General features: G+C 37.4%; 2 protein-coding genes across 8 annotated transcripts in view; one reads left to right on the forward strand and one right to left on the reverse strand.

Annotated features, from left to right (window-relative positions):
* The window catches only part of LOC150095855 (uncharacterized), a 335373-nt gene that overhangs the window by 277594 nt on the left and 35248 nt on the right, over positions 1-22531 (forward strand). The window lies entirely within an intron of this gene.
* Positions 15643-22531, reverse strand: part of LOC150095856 (uncharacterized) — a 163934-nt gene continuing 157045 nt past the window's right edge. For 3 of the 5 annotated variants that reach the window (XR_016549943.1, XM_090409300.1, XM_090409298.1), the window contains one exon: positions 15643-16932. The gene's annotated coding sequence lies outside the window, so the exon portion shown is untranslated. The remainder of the gene's footprint in view (positions 16933-22531) is intronic. The other 2 variants (XR_016549944.1, XM_090409299.1) reach the window with 1 other exon arrangement.

Consider the following 22531-nt stretch of genomic DNA (forward strand, 5'->3'; position numbering starts at 1 on the left):
CTGCAAGTAGATGTGCTTTGCATTATGGGATACTAAGGCAAGTGATGTAAAGTCATACCACCTTTACCATGAGTTGCCCCAGTCCTGAAATTACTTCAGGTGGAAACTTTGTTCGCGTACACTTGGATAAAGGGTTAAACCAAGTATATATAATTTCATTGGTATCTTTGATTTACTGCAGAATATCTGCTTCACTTTTATCAACTATTGCTGTCCCCAGTTTTGCATCATGAGTAAACAACTGAATATTTGCTCTTAAATCTTACAAAGCAGGTGATTGTGACAAGCTTTTAACAGTGCCATGGCTTAAGAAAATGGAGGGAGATATTTTGGCAGTGCATGGGAGATGGTCAAGAGGTGTTTTAAGAAACCATTATCAGACTATATAACTGGAGTCAGTAGGATAAAACAGGAGTTAAATGGATAAATAGCATTATTAAGCAGGAGTTTAATAAGAAAAAGTTGTGGAAGGAATATTAAAGAGGTCATGCATGCCCATGACCAGCATGGGCAAGAATTGTGATCTTATATAGTAAGGAAGGCCAAACATAATTAGGAGAGAAAGCTGGCTGATGAGGCCAAAAGAAATCTAATGACAATTGAGGTGGATAAAGGAAATGGCCACTCAGTAATACTGCTGGACTTTGCAAAGGCAGTTTGACAGGATTCCACATGGAAGCCGGTTGCATGAGTGACTGATGAACAGATATCACAAAGTGATTTATGGAAAAGCAGTCCAGGAGAAGGTACCTGAACTAGTGTTGTACTGAGGGCTCAATACTTAGCCTCCATGGTTTAGTTTGTATATCAATGATATAGGAAATGATTTGAGGAAAAATATTCAGTTTTTGCTTATGATACAAAGTTGGAAAGAGCAATAGACACTGAGGATTATGTAAAGATCCTGTAGGATGACTTAGACTGTCAAAGATAAATGGCTCTGTGTTTAATGTGGCCATATATAAAGTCATGCACTTTGAGAAGAAGAGATCACAAGCTGTGTATTATATTGGTTGAACCAGTGGCGTATTTAGTTATATGGCCAGGCCTAGAGCGGCGACAGAAATTTCCAAACTCTCATTTTATTATGCCGCATTATTCACAAGTAGAGAAATATTTTTCTTTTCCTCATTGTAAGTTTAGTCTGCAAGCATATTGGCATGTAATCAGATTCTGCATAACGATACAGACCGAGACATGTGCACGGAAAGCTACTGTATTGTTGTCGGTAACTTGACACTAGGCAATAGGGATGAGTGAATTTGATCCCTTTCTTGCTGAGCACATTGCCAAAAGCGGAAAAAAAGGAAAAGGTTTCGTTTCCTATCTTTCCTTTGCCACGCATGAGGAATTTATTAAAATAATGGGCGAGAAAGTAATCAAATTTATTGTGGAAGAACTTAAAATAGCTAAGTACTATTCCATAAGTGTTAACTCAACACCAGACCTCTCTCATGTTGATCAGCTGTCCTTCGTTGTACGATATGTGAAAGAACATGGAACTCCTGTGGAGCCTTTCATTCCTAACGTGGGTTACAAGAGGCACTTTTGACTTCACTAAACGAGCTTGGAATTGATGTAGCAAATTGTAGAGGGCAGGCATATGATAATGCTAGTAACATGTCAGGCAAGTACACGGGGCTGCAAGCAAGAATTCTTGAAATAAATCCATTGGCAGAATTCACACCGTGCACTGGACATTCTCTGTCTCTAATTGGTATTTGCGCTGCCGAATACTGTCGGTACACTTCCACATTTTTTGATGTCCTTCAGAAACTGTACGTATTTTTCACATCTTCAACACATCGGTGGAGTGTTTTAAGAAAGCACCTTGGAACTTCTGCAAAAATAATCAAACGTCCTTCGCCTACTCGTTAGTCAGCTCGTGATGATGCCTGTCGAAGTCTTCGTGAGGGTTAAGAAAGCACCTTGGAACTTCTGCAAAAATAATCAAACGTCCTTCGCCTACTCGTTAGTCAGCTCGTGATGATGCCTGTCGAAGTCTTCGTGAGGGGTGGAAGGAAATAATTCCACTTTGTCCGAAATTGAAAATGACACCACCCAGAAGAAAGTGGGATTCAATGGGAACTTCAGTCACTGGAGGTTCGGATCATGACCTGCCTATGGGCAGGTCATGAGGGGCGGTACTTACCTAAATACGCCACTGGGTTGAACTGAACTGCAGAAAACTGAGGTTTGGGACTTGGGGATGATTGTGGGTAGGGAGTCATTTTGGCTACCTTTACAAGTTTAGAGGACATGTAAAGGTAGCCAAAACATCCCATCAAATTACATGGTTATTGAAAAACACAGACAAGCAGGAATACGGAGGTTATTATCACCTTTAATAGCACCACATTGAATGGACTACTGCATTCAAGTCTGCTCACCTGGCTTTGGTGGGATGAAATAGTAGACAGGATCTACAAGCAAGTGAAGATTGAGGCAAGTCTATGGAATGCGCCCTGTGAGAAGAATCAAAAATTAGCTGATAGGTAAAAGAGAGAACTTGATGACATTAAAGGGATTTATAGGATGATATGGAAGAATTTTATTTTTCAGTACATTGCAGGAAGGCAAGGGGTTAACGTTTGAAAATTGCATGAGTGTGGTAAACAAGGGCATCGAGATGAGATTTCTTGTTTTGAGGCTAGTGAATGGGTTGCTAGCAGTGGTGAGCTATAAGGCGCTCGCACGAGCCTTTTGTTAAATTTTTCTCGAATTTGCGAGCCCCTTGTTCTTCTTGTTTAATAATCTTGTAGAATTAGAAAATACCACCGTGGAATGTACACATGCTACTATAATTGCTACTTTAAATTCATACGGATTTTTTGATAACCAAATAAAAAATCATTTCATTGCATTTTGTTCTGATGGAGCTAGTGTAATATTAGGAAACAAATCAGGTGTTGCAATCAAACTTCTACAAAAATTTCCGAACGTTCTGATTTGGCATTGCACTCATCGTTTGCCCTTAGCATTACACGATTCGATAAAAAAACATTAAAGAAATAAATCATTTTGAAATGTTTATGAATAAATTACATGCTTTTTATCTTCAATCACCAAAAAATCAACGTGAATTAAATTACGTCATTACGGTTTAGATTTGACCAAATCTAAATCGTAATGACGTTCTTGCTATTCCTAAAGTATGGGAAATTGTCATACAAAATTATGTAAAATATTTTTATATGTTAGCTTATTTTAATGTAATCTATTTTTCCCCCTCCATATATATTTTAATTTAATTCTATAACACACTACTGCACGCACATTGGGATTCCATCGTAATCATGTGGCCTAACTGTATGTTATTTCTAGTATTGTTTGAATTAACTGTACTGACGATGAAATATTTACTTATTAAAACTTATTACTGTGGTTGTGTGTTTGTTTAGTCATGAAACTTTAGTATAGCTCCTTGTCACATACACCCATGATTTTTCAACTATTTGTCATAAAGTGAATATCTGATCCTGACAACTTCTATTTGGGCTGAATAAAGTTTCTCTCAGCCTCTTTTCAAGTATGCATGCATAACTCATAACTGGAATACTTAGTAGAGAAATTCCTCTGTAATTCTTGCATTCAACTCTATTACCTTTTTATAAATGGGAACTATGAGAGCTCTTCTCTAATCATCTGGAATTCAACCTTCTACACTGCAAAACCTCCATATTTGAATATTTCTGATTTAATGTCGTCTATTCTGCCTTTCCATATTTCAGGTTTTTGATGGTTTTTTTCTTTGCAAAGTCCAGCATTATCACGGTATGCTCATCACCTTGATCTAACTCAGCTATTATATTGTAAAAGGTAAGTTATTGACATATGACTTACCCTTCACAAAGTCACATGTTGTCTCCCATAATAGTTTCCCATTCCTGGATTTTTCCCTTAACCAACTTCTTCAATACTTGGATCGCTGCTCCTGAGATGCTGATTGATCAGTAATTTGCTACTTCATTCTTGAAGCATTTCTTTATGCAATGGAACTATTATCCTCTTACAACACATCTTAGGAGTAACAGTGTGGTCAGAGACTGCTAATTCCCTGGAACATTCTTGTAACTCCAAATAGTATATAATCGAATCTCTCAGCTGTATTCAGATCAAGGTTCTGTAATATCCTATGAACCCCCAGTTCATTACCCCCTTGCCTCTTATTACTGCAATATCTGAAACACCTGAATGAAACCTTTTGCAAAGTATGCGCATAGTAATTCAACTATTTTGTGTGCTTTAGTTATCTCCCTATCAGTGGCATGCATCAGAATTAGTTTCCATAATCATTCTTCCTTTTACTGCTGCATTCTGAAAGAACTGTTTGGGATTACTTTTGGCCTGCACCATTAATTTCCTTCGTACACTGATTTTGCCTTTCTTACCATACTGGACACCCGTTCTGTGCATTGTACTACTTATGGGCCTACTGGTCAACTTTCTCTTTGAATTCCCTCCAAATTTTTTTTTCTTTTTTTTGTAGCTCATACTTAATGATGGTATTCATACTTTTAACTCTAACCTGATTTATTCTCCTGACTCCAGGTATGCACTATACTATTATTACTGTACGGACATCTCCATGGAATTCAAAAATTCATTACGGGAGATCCAAAATATCCACACAATTTATCATACCTCTCCTTGAACCCATGAACAGATAATACACTCACAACCGATTCTGGAAACACATTCCACTCATTCACAACTCTCCAAGCAAAAAATCTAGTCCTCACACCCCTACTGACCAAACCTGTATTCAACTTCCAGGAATGACCCCTTGTTTTGGTCCCTCTAATCTAGTGCTGAAATATTTTCTCTGCATGTATCCTATAAAATCCTTTAAGCAACTTAAATGTTTCTATCATATCCCCTCTTTTTTCCTTATCAACCAACTTATGCAATCCACACTCTTTCAATCTATTCTCATAGGGAACATTCCACAGGCCACTCGTCTCTGGATCCTCTCCACCACTTCCTCATCCCCAAGAAATCCAGGGGACAGGCTTGAGCACAGTAAAATAGATGTGGGCATATGAAGGCCTTACAAAGAGGAATAACAACTTCATTATCTCTGAGACTTTAAATTTTTCAGGAAATGACAACGTATACTAAAATATTAATTAAAAAACTTTAATCAATGCCTTCCTATATTTCGGCTGTCACATTGTCATCTTCTGGGAACATATGATATGTGCATGCAGGCACTAACAAGCAAATGAGGCTGAAGAAGGCAACTGGTATTGGTCCTAGGGTCCTAAAGGTACCCCCTAGCAGGCTAAATTGGGTTGTCTTGGCTGATGTTCTAAGGATGCAAGTCTCCCAAATTTGGGGCAGTCTGTTAGAACTGAGGCCGATTCCAAGAACAATCTTTCATATTTATATTTGCTATGATGTAACAAAGTGGCTTTCTTCCAGCGTATTCTGTGGTGGGTATCTAGTGCATGGTCTGCAAGTCGAGTGGCTGTATTGGTGAAACCAGACATAGTCTTTGTATTCGAATATCCTGATATTAGCTGTCCTGCCTGTTTGGCCGTAGTAGGACAGTTTACAGCTGCAAGGGACCTAGTAAAATCCAGGTAGGTCCAGGGAAAGTGGTTGGTCTTTAGGAGTGGAGAAGGGATACCAATTTATGTGGTTTGTAAAAGGTAGTTAGTTCATATTTTTTTTAAGAATTTTTGTGAGCTTTTCACATTCCCAGATATATAGAATGGTGATAAATTTAGTGTAATCTCTGTTAAGAAGTGTTGGGGGGGGGGGGGTTTAACTGGTTTTAATATTTTCTGTATTATTTTTTGGGGGGGGGGTTGTAGCCATTGGCCAAGAAGGTTGTCTTATTATCTCGGCAAATTAAAACTGAAGATCTCAAGACAACTGAATCGTTTGACCTTCTTAAAACGCTGCTGGGATAATAAGGTAAAATTATCCCTGTGTAAAATTGAAACACCGTTTCATGTCACCAAAGGCTCTCTGCATTTATAATCGTACTAGCTTCGCCCTACTATGTGAACAAATCGCCACCACCTGCATTCTCTTGGCCAACACAAATGAGGCTGTTCATGTGTTAGAAGAAGAACTTGCCGCTATGCTGAACGACGACTTTGGACGATCCTCTCAGGCGTCTCTCACGCTTCAGCAGAGAAAGAATTTATAAAAATATGATGACGGCACATAAAAATGAAAGTCTAAAAAAATAACTCTACCTCTGAACCTCGAATACCACTCAACATGGTAATTAACCTTTCTTCCATTACCCTGAAGTAGCCACATGCGAGTGCTCTCAGCGCACTCGCATGTGGCCACTTCACTGTAGCTCCGAAAACAATACCGTCTGGAGAAATAATGATACAAGTAGAATGTGGTATCCACAACTTGCCCATCTGTATTGCTAACAGTATCAGACTGGATGTAGCTGGAGTTGTTACCAAAGCTAAACCACCAAAAACGAAACTATCTAAAGAACTAAAAGCTCTACAAGAAATGAAGTACAGCAAAATAGTAATTGCCAAAGCGGTTCTCAACCAAACGGACTACACATGTAAGCTTTCAACTTTACTGTTAGATCGTTCTACCTACCTCCCCATTGAACATGATGACTGACTAAAACCTTTCAACTCTAGTCCTCCCCCCCGAATATATGGACTACAAAAAATCCATAAGCAGGTGTCATTACATCCCATTGTGGATGGCACTGATTCTCCCACATACGAATTCGCCAAAGTGCTCACACACCATCACACATTAAAAACTCAGCCCACTTCAAATCCAGTAAAGAGAACCTCTCACTCCAACACACTGACATAATGGTCAGTTTTGATGTCTCCTCCTTATTCACAAATGTCCCACTCAAATATACCTTAAATCTCATCCAAGTCAAATTTCCTCCCGATATCTCAGCCCAATTTCAGTTCACCATGAACTCAGTTTATTTCGTTTGGCAGGGAAAATTCTACAAACAGATAGAGGGTACAACCATGGGTTCTCCACTCTCTTCTCCCCATAGCAAACTAACTTCTTTATGGAGACTTGAAGAAAAAGCCTTAAATTCAGCCCACAAAAACCCACTGTCTCGCTACGCTACATGGATGATGTGTTCTCTATTTGGCCACATGGCTTAGACACACTTAAACAATCACCACCCTAGAATCCAGTTCACCTTGGAAAAAGAAAACAGTCTCCCTTTTATAGACACTCTGATTTTATGCCAGCCTGATGGATACTGGCTTTGTTTACAGAAAACCGGCCCATACAGGTAGATACATTAACCAACAATACCCCCCTCCCTCACAATAATATGGGATAATGAAAACCCTATGTAAGAGCTAAATTAATCTGTTCAGATAACAATGCCCAAACTACTGAACTTAACCATATCCTTAACACCTTCTTAGCCAATGGCTGCAACCCTCCAAAACTCCAGAAAATATTAAAACCAGTTAACCACAACCCTTCCCCCTCCTTCTTCTTAACAGAGATTACACTAAATCTATCACCATTCCATATTATATCCTGGACACACCTGAAAAGCTCACAAAAATTCTTAAAAAAAATATGAACTAACTACCTATTACAAACCACATACGAAATTGGCATCCCTTATCTGCTCCACCAAAGACCAGCCATTTCCCCTAGACCTACCTGGAGTTTACCAGGTCCCTTGCAAACTGTCCTACTATGGCCAAACAGGCAGGACAGCTAATATCAGGATATCCGAACACAAAGACTACATCTGGTTTCACCAATACAGCCACTCAGGACTTGCAGACCATGCAATAGATACCCACCGCAAAATACGCTGGAAGAAAGCTACTTTGATACACCGTAGCAAATATAAATATGAAAGATTGTTCTTGGAATCAGCCTCAGCTCTAAAAAAAACTTCCCAAATCTCAACAAATTTGGGTGCATGAGACTGCCCCAAATTTGGGAAGCTTGCATCCTTAGACCATCAGCCAAGACAACCCAATTTAGCCCGCTAGGGGGCATCTTTAGGACTCTAGGACCAATACCAGTTGCCTTCTTCAGCCTCATTTGCTCGTTGTTAGTGCCTGTATCATAGTTTTATGTTCCCAGAAGATGGCAATGTAACATCGCCCAAATATAGAAAGGTATCGATTAAAGTTTTTTAATTAATATTTTAGTATACCTTGTCATTTCCTGAAAAATTTAGTCATGTGTAACCAACGTATAAGTTTATCTATAAGAATTCATTATCTCCACATATTCATGTGTTCAATAGTCAAGTAATCTTATGAGCTATCTTAGCAATATGTACTCTAACCTTTAACTCCGTCTACCACCACTCTAAATCTCTAGCTTCGTCTATTTCTTAGAGCACAGTGCCATCAATGTGATACACAGCTTGTAATCTATTTATCCCAAAAATGCATAACTTTCAGTTTCTCCACATTAAACTTCTACCAATTATCTTTTGCCCATACTGGCAGCCTATTTAAATCATCATGCAAGTCACAATCGCCTTGATTATTAGTCTACCTAATTTCACATCATCAGCAAACAACTGAATATTTTCTTTCAGGTTATTTTCTATATCATTCATGTACAAATTAAACATCAAGTGCTAGCACTGAACTTTGCAGCACACACTAGTTTTTCGGCCCGATTCTTTCCCTCCATATACCAATTTTTGATATCTGTCCAGCAGCCACCCTCTTATCCACTTAACCAGTGTCATATCCATCCTAATTTGTTCTCATTTGCATTACAGAGTTCCATGTGGCATTCTGTCAAATGCCTTTGCAAAATCCAGCATAATCATAAATATCATTAAGCACAAGCTTGAAGCAAAAGAAAATTAACTATCTAACATGCACTACTAACATCCTTATCCCTGCAGTGTTTTATGTGATGGCACAGACTTAAGCTTCTTCCTAAGCTTGTCATAATCACATGCATTGTAGTTCCACATATAATCCTTGACAGTGAACATTCCTCATGCTGTACAATCTTCCAAGCAAGACTGCATGGCCATTTTTACCAATTGGAGGCTATGTGGTCACCTTAGTTATAGATAGCTCTTCTGATCCTGTGACAAAATCCAATACTCATACATCCCTGGTCCCCTCCAAGACATGCTTCCTTAAGTAATTAACTCTAGTAGGTGTATAAACTCCATTTCCTTCTTGCCATATGCTATTTCTTACTTCGTCTATATCTCCATAATTGAAATCCCCCATAATAACCACTCAACCTGTACTCATTGTACTAATTTGCCAATGCATGTCATCCAGATCATCCCTGGTCTATAGCAACACCAATTGTATATTTTGTCTCACTGGTCTTAATCTCACACCAGACTGTTTCAAATGAACAGCTAGCCTCCCACCTATCTCCTGTTCTTTTTGGCTGCAATTTACCTATCATCAGCAGTAGATCTCCCCCCATCCTGTCTTCTGGATAGGGGTGAGGTTGCACTAACCAATGCCAGAAAATTCGCTTGTTCCTGATACTTCTGGCATTAGCATATAGAAACTGCAGCATCCCTTTAGGCCCCCATCCACCTTTACTTCCTGAATTAACCACCCTATTCAATAATTTTGATTCTGAAATTAGTCATTCTCACACCCACTTGCCTAATGGGTGCCTTCACACAAACTCACCTGCTTCCACCATCATTGCTTAAGTTTTCCTGAATTTGCACTTTAGCATGCTTGGTGAACAAAGCTCTCTCCAGACACCCAATATCAAAATTATTTAGACCATCCATCAATTTATAGGGTTGTAGCCATTGGCTAAAAATTTGTGCAAGTACCTGGCTCAGTTTTAGAATAAGAATTAGCTCTGAAGCACTCTTTCAATCACAACTTTCCATCTCCACTACTCAATGCACCAATTACAACTACTTTCATTATCTACACCAACGACATCTACCGCCGACCACAACCACTAGTATTTCCACAGACAATCACAAACATTCATGTCCATGACAGGATTCGAACCTGCAGCCTTGTGGGTGGAGAGCGGATACACTAACCACTCGGCCAACCAAGTCAGCATTCATAGTGCTTGCATTCACATCCAATGGCAATCCATTCCAATCACGCACCACCCTATGAGAGAAAAATCTACCCATCTCCATTTTAGCTGCATTCATTCTAGCTTCCAAGGATGCCCTGTCCTTTCCCCACCCTCCATAAATTGAAATCCTGTATGATCCTTTCAGAAGTTTGTAAGTCTCAATCATATCACCCCTCTTTCTCCTGTTTGCTGGTGCCTGCAGTCTACAAATTCTCAATCTGTCTTCATAATCAGTATTCCACAATCCTGATAAGATTTTTAACACACTCCTTTGCACTCTCTGCACCATATCAGAATCACAATGGAAACCAGGAGACCAGACCTGTGCACAATAATCCAAGTGAGGTCTTGTAAAGAGGCAAAATGACATCCTTATTTTTACATGTGAAAACATTCGTTTCGGCAGTGCAATTATTTTTTTGAGTTGTATTTGCAATCTTTGCTACACACCCTCTGAACTACAACTTGCTATAGTTCACCCACAGATTAGAGACCCTTCAACACATGTCCCAAAAAGGAGAATCCATTCCGATAATAGGGTAATCAATCTGTCTTTGTTTATTATTACAGGTCGGAAAATTTAGCTTTTCTTTTACGAACACCAGTTTTTAAAGCGGTAACTATTTTGTTTGTATAACAGTTGGAAAAATGTACGTAGAGTATTAACAAAATTAAAAAAAGGTATAGCATAAAACAAAAATTTAACGAAATTTATTTTTAAGAAAGTTTTCTATAAAATAAAAATAATTATACAGAAATTTTTTTCAAATGAACTTAGACATTCTAAACTTACAGTTGAGAGAACTAAGACACTTTAATATCCTAAACCAATTAATTATTTATGACTTGTTGTGACTCTTTTAACAAACCCATGCAAAGAAAAGGTTGGAAAAAAATACCATTATCAAAAATTTTTAATCTTCATAGTCATCTAAATTGGTGTCCGAATCGCCATCACTTTCACTTAAACTCATCACCAAAGGTTAATTCTTCGATAATTCCGTCTCTGTCCCAATACATATTTTCCAATGAGGTGACATAAGAGCAATATTTTCCCCAGTTTTGAACTGTAATACTTTCAATCGCCTGTTCTGAACGCTTAAAAAGTTTTCACATGTCAATATCCCCCAGTTACGTTGCGAATGAAACTTTTCACTTTTGCCCAAACATTCTCAATAGCATTAAAGCAAAATCCGATTTCATTAAGTATTTTCCTTAAAGTTTCTGTTTTCCAAGGAAAATTAATTTTTTCTTTAAGCATAGGAATCAATTTCGGAACAGTTGGCACTCTTTTCTCGACCACGTAAAATTCGTGAATAGTTCTTCTTATAACATCTACATCAAAATCATTCAAAGCTACGGTTTCGATGGTTTTCTTTCTCTGGCGCTTTTTTTAGGAGATTTAAATTTTGGCTTACCTTCACCTTTTGATTCCATACGAATTCTTTTGACAGGTGACCCCGATACGCCTGCAATTGCACTTGCACGTTTTATGACTTGAGAAAGGGGAACAAGGAGACCGCCTTTTTAACGATTCTTTTTCGCAGAATGTCAGCACATTATTCAATATTCTTTTGCAAAAGCTACCGAAACGTGTAACAACAGAACTTGTTGACTGTACTGGATCCATCATACAAATTAATAATAAAAAAAAATAATGCAAAAAAAAAAAAAAGTGACAACAAAAATCAAGCTGCTACTACTAGTAAGCAACAGACAAGAAAGCACGTGATTTCGCATGTTGACGACCAATTCGTACATCCTTCATTTCTTTCTCCCCTTCAGCATGACAATTTAATACGACATTGGATATATAATCATGCCGAAGTGCATGACTTCACATTTACTGACATCCATTTTTACATATCCAAAATATTGAAATCATTCTGCAAGTATATCAGCAGTATTCGTGATTACCCTACCTATCTTTGCATCATCAGCAAATAGCTGTATGTCGCTTGTCAAATCCTTCCCAATATAATTTATGTATAGATTGAATAACAGTGGACCAAGCACTGCTCTTTGTTGTACGCTTGTTACCTTAAATCTTGCAGATTCGCATCCCCCATATACTACTTTTTGATATGTCACTCAACCATCCTCTTATCCATGATAATAATCCAAACCCATATTCTCCAATTTATGCAAGTCTACCATGCTGTATTCTGTCAAAAGCCTTAGCAAAATCCCAAAGTATCAGCATTGCAGTTGTCTAGTTGAATGGTAACATTGTTATACAATGTGAGCAAGTTGCTAAAACATGACCTTCCCTTAGTAAACCCATGTTGTTCATTGCAAAGTAGATTCACTGTCAACATATTTTTGAATGCGAGCCCCAAACAATTTTTCCAAAATCTTCACCACTCCTGAAATAGTAATTAGTCATTAGTTGGATGCATCAGTCTTTGCACCACCACCCTTGTCCCATGGAATTACCATACATTTTTTCCATTCCTGTGGAATCGTCTCTGTTCTGAGACTTATATTAAACAGTCTGGTCAAAGGAATAGCCAGTTCAGCTGAACACTCTTTTAGCACACATGCTGATATCCCATCAGTCCCCATTGCTGAATTCTCATTCAGTTTGTGCAACAGCTCTAATACCTCATCCTCATACACCTAAGTTTCTTCATCTGGTGAAGAGGTAGCAGTGAGCTCAGTTGCATACACCAGGTTGGTAGCTTTTAACAAAATGGACACTCATTAGTTGGACGACCTCTTCTGCATCTGACATCTGTAACCCTCATGCCATCTGCATTTAGAAGAGTCATTCTTTCATACTCATTCTTTCTTTTACTTTCAGCATATTGGTAGAGTTCTTGTGGGTTGTCTTTAGCACACAGAGCCAGTTTCATTTCATACTCATTTGCTTTCAGTGCAACAGTTGACTATTCTAGTCTGCTGCTTATAATTTTCATTGTGCACATGGTATTCCTTCTGCATCATTCTTTTCTTATGAATCTCTTTGCGTAATAAGATTACACGTCCATTTGATTCATACCCTATTTATTCTTCAAACTCTTGGGACACATTCTGATATTGCATCATTTAAGTATTGTTTAAATGCTTCCAATGGATTGTCGATATTCTTCCTACCCATCAACCGATCCCATTCCACTGAACTCAGTATACTCCTTAGTGGGTCAAAATTTCCTACTTAGTTCAGATGTAAACTTTTCTGAATGGAACATTCATAAACTTAGTCACTTCCCAAGTGAGTACCACATGATCATTGTCACCAACCGGAGGCAGAATAATTAAATCTTTACTGAAATGCCCTCTGACACTATAATCAAATCTAACTCTCTTTGCCCTTGAGTTCCTTCTGTCACATGCTGCTTGAGGAAGTTGTCCTGCATCAGCTCAATAAATGCATTTTCATTTTTCTCATGAGATTCTAGTTGTACCAATCAATATTTGGATAATTAAAGTCTCCCATTATGATTACTCTTTTTGCACTCATCTTGTCTATTTGGCAATGCATTTCTTCATCACTAGCAACTGATCCACCAGGTCTATAACAACAGCCCACTATGCAATTGATCTTATTAGATTCCACCTTACACCACATGACTTCAAACTCACTGCCATATGAACTACTGTTAGTAGCAGCACTACAATCATAGATTGTAGTGCTAACTGGATTCGAGTCATCCAATATCATTAACAACATTCTCCCTCCTCTCCTCTCTATCCTTCCTAAAAAATAGTGTACCCTTTACACACAATACCTTTATTATTGCTGATTCTGATAGCCAGGTCTCACCAATGCCTACAATCTGAGGTCCCAACATATTGACTAAGGCAACAAACTCTATCCCTTTGTTTCTGATACACCTAGCATTCGTATGCAGACATAATAATCTACCTGCATGTTCTTTTCATATACTCTTGTCTGCATGACACAGTTGGGCATCTTGCAGATCTCTATTCTTCTGTAGTGCCTAATACATGTAGATATCTCTGCACTCATTTGATGGGTCTGAACCTGACAAATACAAAGTCAAAATTGTTCTCTCTCATCAACATTTCCATGACAAAGCCCATTCCTGTCATTACCACAGTTATATAACATTAATTTGCAAAAGATCTGGGAGATGTGATAGCCTAATTTCTTGAAATTAACTTCACAGTTATCCAGCTCACAGAGGATGCCATGCAAGGACATTACTTCTGTTTCAGTTATAATTTGTGATCTGGAAGATGCTAGGTAGAAAACTAGTGCAATATTGGCAAACATTTTTTTACTCTTGTTGTTGATACTGTGAAGTGCTATTATGAATTAATTCAAAGATATAACAGCCTGATGAAACAACTTATTCATTGAAATATTTCAAGGTTCTTGTGAAAAATCTACCTTTAGTAAATATACTCCTATGTTGCTTGCGAAGAGCTCTAAAATGTTGCAAATTTTATTTTTTAAAATTACATTTAGCTTGGGGTGGAGAGAATTTTTATATTTCTTGAATATTTATTCAAGTTAAATATTTAATAATGTAATTTTGATAAAATGATAACCCATGCTAAAATTACAATATTCTTAAATGGAATGAATTTAATGTACAAATTTTTCTAATATACTGTGAAATTATTTTGTGAAAGTATTTCACAAAAAGAATAATAAAGAATTGAATCTAATTATTTCAGAACTGTATATGATTGATAGTTGCTAACCACTGTTTAGATTGATGAATGATTCCGAACTGAAAAGCTAAATTGTAAGTCAGTTTTTTTTGTTTTTTTTTTAAAATTGTGCCTCTGCCAAACACACAAGTTTACAGATGTCAGCATGTAGTGAAACAAGAACCTATAAGTGATGGATGTATGCTGATCAGCAACATAAAACTAACAATAGGAAGCTGATAAAACAGAAATAAAAGGCAGAAAATTAGAACATCATGGAATAATATGGATTGAGACTTCAAAATAAAGCTACTGCTATCTTCACCGTACTCAGCTGTGTAAGAACTTTTTCATTTTGAAAAGATGCAATAATGAACATTCCCTAGTGCCGAAAGGTAGAATTATTCTGTTTCATCAATTAAATTTCCTTGCTGAGGAGAAAATATAAAATTTGGAACAGAATTTAAATAGATATTTCAGGATAAGGGTCAATATAATTTGTTCTGCTTATTGTAGCCACAGAAAACCAACAGTGCAGAAACTGCTAAAGTTTTCTGACTAGTGACAAGCTTTGGGTTCAAATGCCACTGTGGCACAGGTGGATGTGAATGTCTTTCATCCTGTGTGAAATCATCATCCTTCTTAACGGGGAAGCCTGAAGTGGCTAGAAAAGTTGCTCTCTATAGCAGAGTTTGCAGATCTTAGTCCACCTGCATTAGATATAAAATCCTGAGTAGGATTCATATATGTAATTACTGACTTTCTCCTAAATGATTTTCATTTGTAATTATTTAATTTTAAGTTACAACTAATATCACACTGTGTGAGGCAGCATTTTCTTTGATTGGTATTTTTCAGCAAATAGCCCAGATGTTTATCATGAATTTACAATTTAATCGAAATGTAATGAGAATTCATTGGAAAGACATGAGTTAGCCAAGATGTACAGAATAGTAATAGCCAGAAAAAAATAAATAAAAAATAATTCAGCATTTTAATAAAAACTTCAAAATACAAATTGCAGAGCACTATTCAACTTTGGGGTAAACTTTTGCTTTCAAAGAAATATGGATGTTCCCTGTAAGCAATAAAATTGTTCAAATACATCAGATATTTATTCTTCTTTCAGCCATTAAAAAATCTTATCACATGGCTATCACCTTAAGCAGTACCAGAAACAGTAGTAAATATAATTTTCGATGCAAAATAACAAACCCAAGGTTAAGACAAGTGAATTTTACACTATAAATTTTTCCTTAACACAGTTAAATTTATTACAACAACAATAACAGGCTAATTAAACTTACTCTCTGAACTATCAATTTTGAGAAAGTATATATAGGTCGCTGATTAGAATAAGCCTTTCAATTTATACATTTAATAATCAGTTAACAAGTTCAAATAATTGTGATCCTTCTTCATATACAAAATTTGTCCAAAATTCAATACCAACTTCCTACTCTTTTGGACAACAGTGAGCAGTATCATTTTGGTTCACTTTCCTAATTATATACCCAACAATAATTCATTATTTTATATTAATATTCTGTTTAACTGTGGATGTTCATAAGAAGTTATCTGCAGACTCTTATGCTATATACACTTCTGTTTTGAATACCTTCAATCACAAACATATAGGATAGCAGAACTAAGGGAGGCACAGCTATGTACCACTGTTCTCTGTGTGCTAACAGCAGCAACTTGAAGGCTAATCCATAAATGCCTTGCGAATTTAGATAACATTTCTGCTTGTATTCATGAATACTACTATAGCTAAATAAGTGTAGTTTTGCTATAGCAGATTTATAGTAAGCATAAATGATACATATTTCATTTAAAAAAAAAATAACAATAATAAATGCACAGCACAGCAGAACTTTAATATCAAGCATACTGATTAAGAAATTTAACTGTCTATATGTACATCATATTTATACACTTAAATAAAAACACTTTGGCACAATCATCTACTTAACAGTTTTTCAAGTATTCCTCTCACAAAAGAAATTAACTATGAAACTGATGCATATAAAAGGGTGTTAAAAAACATTTTCCCTTCTTTCTCTATGCCATGGTCCCAGTTCAGTGTGCACAGAGTAGATGATTGTCTATGAAAAAAAGTACAAAAATAAGTTATATACATTGAAAGCTCTGAGTCAGTGGTTTGTATCCTAAATATCTGTATACCTTCCACTGTTACAAATTACTAATGTTGAATATCATAAGCAACAGAACTCAATTACTAAGATCTGTGAGGTCCATCACCTATAGAGAGAGATCGAAAAAATACTGCATAAATGATGGTAGTTGGCAGCGAAAATTTATAATGAATTATATCTATATAATACCTTTTTCATCTTTGGAATTTATTTTTAATAAATCAGTTTGTATTTTAGGGTACCTATGCCTGGGTATAGCACTGTTTAACACATAGCAGCTGAATATTAATTAAAATAGGATGCAAATATTTATAAATACATACTGTATTCAATTATTTAGCACAAATGATTCAAAACTGAACAGCAAGAATTAAATCTATAACAATTCCATGTCTTCTCCAAATCATTTATCAAACTATTTGAATAATTCTGAAGACTTTGGGAACGTATAAACCGTTGAGATTCAGACTATGCACTTTGATGTAGCTTCCAGATTCATCCAAATTCTTCCAAACTGCTCTTAAATCTTAATACATGCCTACACCAATAACTTTTAAATGCATCATATAGTGTAATTTCGTACCTCGTGTGGTGGGGAACTGTTGTCATTCTTAAACATTTAATTAAAATGCAAATTGGCATATTAAAATTAAATCCAGATGAGGTAGAAATGAAAATTTCATTAATTTTTGCTCGGTGTATTGCAAGCATCCTCCATATTTCTAAGAATGAACATAAGTGTGAATGGTAGGAACTGGCACATAGTACAATGCACTAATGATAAATTGAAGTGATGAAGACGATTAAGTACTATTACTTCCCACAGTGGGAAACAGTAATTAAGGTACCTGAATCTTGGCTATTTTTCTGTTTGGAGAACTTGAGACTGTTTTTACCAGTCCTAGGTTTTCACCTTATACGTTTTCACCCATTACAGTTATTTTTTAAATATGTCATCAACTGCTAAATGGATGGCTCAATTAAGGCCAAGTAAATTTTCAACTAAGTTTTTACATCCAAATTTTTGCATTCTCACCACAATTGGGTTTTTCCAAATGATTCCAAAATCTTGTTTTTTTTAAGTCTATAATATTCTGAATGTCAGCTGATGAACATTTTCTGGGTATATGAACTAATCATAAATTAAAATGTTTAATCTTTTCATTCCATATATAGGAATGAAAAGATTAAACATTTTAATTTATGATTAGTTCATATACCCAGAAAATGTTCATCAGCTGACATTCAGAATATTATAGACTTAAAAAAAGCAAGATTTTGGAATCATGATAAGTGGATTGAGGAATTAGTAAGTACCAGATCGACATAATAGGAGTGACTGAAACAAAAAAGACCAAAACTGGTGAGATCGTTCTGAGCAATAAATACAAAATGTTATATTCAGGCAATGACAATCAAGGAAAAGAAGGAGTAGCCATAGTATTCAACACAAAATACGAGGCTAATCTTCTTGAATGGCAGTCAGTCTCAAGTAGAGTAATGTGGGCAAATATGAGAATGGGGAACTGGACAATGAGACTTATTTGTGCCTATGGTCCCACAGAAGGTTCTACTAAGGTAGAAGTGGAGGAATTTTTTGACGCTTTAGAAAAAGCAACTGACACAAAAAAAAATGAAAAGTTGGTCCTTGTTGGGGATCTAAATAGCAGAGTAGGAAATGATTGTGAGACATACAAAAATATTTTGGGAAAATTTGGAGAAAAGAGCAAAGCTAATAATAATGGCAAATATCTGTTGGATTTCTGCTCAGGACATGGACTGGTTATTACTAACACCATGTTCCAACATAAAAATGTGCACAAATTCACATGGAGAGAAGAGGCTAGGAATAAGAAAAGTCTCATTGACTATGTTATTGTTGAAAGTGATGTTTTCTGCCTGGTGCAGGACACCAGAGTGTACAGAGGATTTGAAATTGGAAGTGATCACTATTTAGTCTTGAGCAGGATAAAATTGAATTTCACATTGAAAAGAATAACATATAAGAAAATTTTAAAGCGAATAAAAGTTGAGCAGCTCTCAGATGTGAACTGTAGACTAAAATATACAAAGATTATTGAAGAAAAAATGAAAGAGTTTGAGAACAGGAATCAAACCTTGGAGATTCATTGGCAAACTCTGAAGAAAACTGTAGGAAGTGAGATCGCTAGGCTGCGCGCAGTGATACAAGATGCGCAGCGGCAATTAGAGCACCTGCAAAACTCTTTCCAGAGTGATTCGGCTAACGGAAATAAACAGCGTGGGCGAGTTTCCGAAATGAAGGAGAGAGTATTGTATGGTGACTCGTTATTAAGAGGAGTAACAGATGGGAGTGTAACTAAATCGTACTTGCCGGGTGCGAAATTTAAGGATGTAAGTGAGAGCATTAGAGTGCAAAAACAGAGGGTGAAAGAAATAACAATTGTGGCTGGTACGAATGAATTGAAAGGTGATAAATTTTTTATGAGAGAGGACTTGAAAGTATTGTTAAAGGTAGCGAAAGAAAAGAGTGACAGAGTTAGAATGGTGAGTCTGTTACCGCGGTATGACAGAGAGGAGTTTAGAAGGAGGGCCATAATCGCAAATGATATTATGCGCAGGTTATGCGGACGGTGTGGTGTGGAATTTGTGGACGTGTGGAGTGAGTTTGATGGGCGAAAGGACTTATACAAGATGGATGGACTGCATTTGAATGGACTTGGTGTGCGGAGACTGGAAAAAGTGTTGCTGAATGAAGTGAAAATGGATGTGCAGAACCAGGGAAACTAGAACTACCAAGGAGGGGGGGAATTGGATATCCAGACATCAGTGAGACAGTTGAGTGTAAAAATGTATATAATGTATCTGAGCCAGCAATAAGGACAAAAAATGGGAATGGGATATTTAGAATAACGCATCAAGATAGGGGTGGGACAAAGGGATCACTGCAATTCATGTATACTAATGCCAGGAGTATTAGGAACAAGAAGGAAGAATTTTTGGCCTTGATTGGCTCTTCCTGGCCACAGGTTATTGGCATTAGTGAAACATGGCTGACGGAAGATGATATAGTTAATGGGATAGAATGTGTAGGTTATAGTATGTTTAGGAGGGACAGAGAGAATAAAATTGGGGGAGGGGTGTTATTGATGATAGCTGATGAACTGCAGCCAAGGAGAATTGAAGTATTGCAGGATAGTGAAAGGAGCTCATTTGAGGCTATTTGGTGTGAGATTGATACTGGCAGAATAAAATATACAGTTGGGTGCTGCTATAGACCAGGTGATGGAATAGATGGTGGAGATGGTATGCATAAACAAATTGATGAAATGAGTGGAAGGAGGGTAATTATTATGGGGGATTTCAACTATGGTAACATTGATTGGAAGGAGGAGAGGACACATGTGAGGAAGGAAATGGATTTTATTCAATTATTAAGGGATAACTATCTGAAACAGCATGTAATTGAAAATACTAGGGGTGTGAGAGTGCTTGACCTGGTAATAGTATCTGAGAATTTGACTGTAATGAATATGACCATGTTGCCACCTATTGGTGAGAGTGATCATAAGGTCTTGACCTGGGAGGTGGCTAAAGGTGTGAAATTTGTGATTAAGACAGGCTATATGTGGAATTACCGTGCTGGCAAGTATGACAAGCTTAGGAGATTGCTTGGATCAGTGCCATGGCATGTACAACTGCACGGGCTGGACGTCGATAGAGCATGGGAAGTGATCAAAGAGCATTTACAGGAGGTTATGGCTGATTGTATACCTAAGGTCCGAATAGTGAAACAAGGAGGGGTTAAATGGATGAATAACACCATTAAGCTTGAGCTGCAAAAAAAGAAACAACTATGGAGGGAATTTAAAGAAAGGGGTGACCTGCAGGCACACGAACGGTATAAAGTACAGGCTAGAAGGGTAACGAGTGTGGTAAAAACAGCAAAAGCTGATTATGAAAGGAAACTAGCTATGCAAGCAAAAGAGAATCCCAAACAGTTCTTTCAATATGCTGCAAGCAAGAAAAAAACTGTACATGGCAAAATGATTTTAAGGAATGACGATGGTAAAGAGTTCACTGAACCAGTCGATATAGTGGAGTTACTGAGCGCGCACTTTGCAAAAGTATATCATCCAGGTGGTGACGTTGAAAAAATGAAGGAACCATTAGTTTATATGGGAATTGTGATGAATGAAGTGGAGGTGAATAGTCTATTACAGAACCTTAATGTGAATACATCTGTGGGATTGGATGGTATACCGGCTCGGGTCTTGCATGAAGCGGCTAATGAATTATCAGTGCCCTTGACCATGTTGTTTAATCTGAGTCTCAGGTCTGGCTTAGTCCCGAAGGCATGGAAAGAGGGGAAAATAGTTCCACTGCATAAAGGAGGATCCAAGACTATGGTTGCAAATTACCGACCGATCAGCATATCAGGAGTCGTTGTCAAGGTCTTGGAGAAAGTAGTCAAGGGAAAAATACAGGAATGGATTGATGAAAATGAGATACTGTACAGAGGACAGCATGGCTTTGTGAAGGGTAGATCATGCCTCAGTAACTTGCTCAAGTTTTATAACAAGGTGACGGCTGAACTGGATAAGGGAAATGGGTTTACAGTGATACTGCTGGACCTGGCAAAGGCGTTTGACAGGATACCACATGGAATTCTAAACCGTAAACTACAACATATGGGAATGGATATAGGGTTGGTGAGATGGATAGCTGGGTGGTTGATGGAGAGATATCAAAGAGTAGTTTATTCAGGAGTAGAGTCCAAAAAACGGCCTGTGACTAGTGGTGTGCCACAGGGTTCTGTTCTTGGACCACTGCTGTTTAATCTGTTCATTAACGATATAGGGAATGGTCTAAGTGGGACAGTTCATTTGTTCGCTGATGATGCAAAGTTGGGTAGGGCGATAGTGAATGCAGAAGATGTCAAAGTCTTGCAAGATGACTTAGATAGATTGGAGTTCTGGACTAAGGAGAATGGATGTCAATTTAATGTGACAAAATGTAAGGTTATGCATTTCGGAGTGAAAAGATTAGCAGCAGTATACCACATTGGTGGAACTGTACTCCAAGAGATTGATGAGGCCAGGGACTTGGGAGTGTTGGTGGATATGGAGATGAAGTTTAGGGAGCACATTGCAAAAGTAGCTAAATCAGCTCATCAACTCACTTGGTTGTTGAAAAATACCTTGACGAGCAGAGAAAAACAAGTTATTGTATCTCTGTACCGAGCCCTGATAAGACCTCATCTCGACTACTGTGCCCAGATTTGGTCACCTCGGTTCCTTCTTGATGGGGAGGAGGTTGAGAGGATCCAGAGGCGAGTGACTAAGATGATAGCAGGTCTATGGAATGAACCATATGAGAACAGGTTGAAGATTTGTGGGTTGCAGAAACTAGTTGATAGGCGAAAAAGGGGAGATATGATTGAGACATTCAAATTGCTAAAAGGATTCTATAGGATTAATTCAGATGATATTTTTGAGATCAGGACTGGTGGTGGGAGAACTAGGGGACACCCATGGAAGCTGGGCAAGAGCGTGGTTAGCAGGGGTGTTAGAGCTGGGTTCTTTACTTTTAGAGTGGTAAATGAGTGGAATAAGCTGCCAGAGTCTGTTGTGGGTGCTATGACAGTGAGCAAGTTCAAGGCAAGGTATGATAGATACTGTGAGAATGTTGAACAGCTGTGAGAACATGATGTTTAGGGCCTCCCT

This window comes from Typopeltis vanoorti, chromosome 19, assembly GCF_054136105.1.
Source record: "Typopeltis vanoorti isolate ZY-2024b chromosome 19, IOZ_Tvanoo_1.0, whole genome shotgun sequence".
NCBI classification, from domain to species: domain Eukaryota; kingdom Metazoa; phylum Arthropoda; class Arachnida; order Uropygi; family Thelyphonidae; genus Typopeltis; species Typopeltis vanoorti.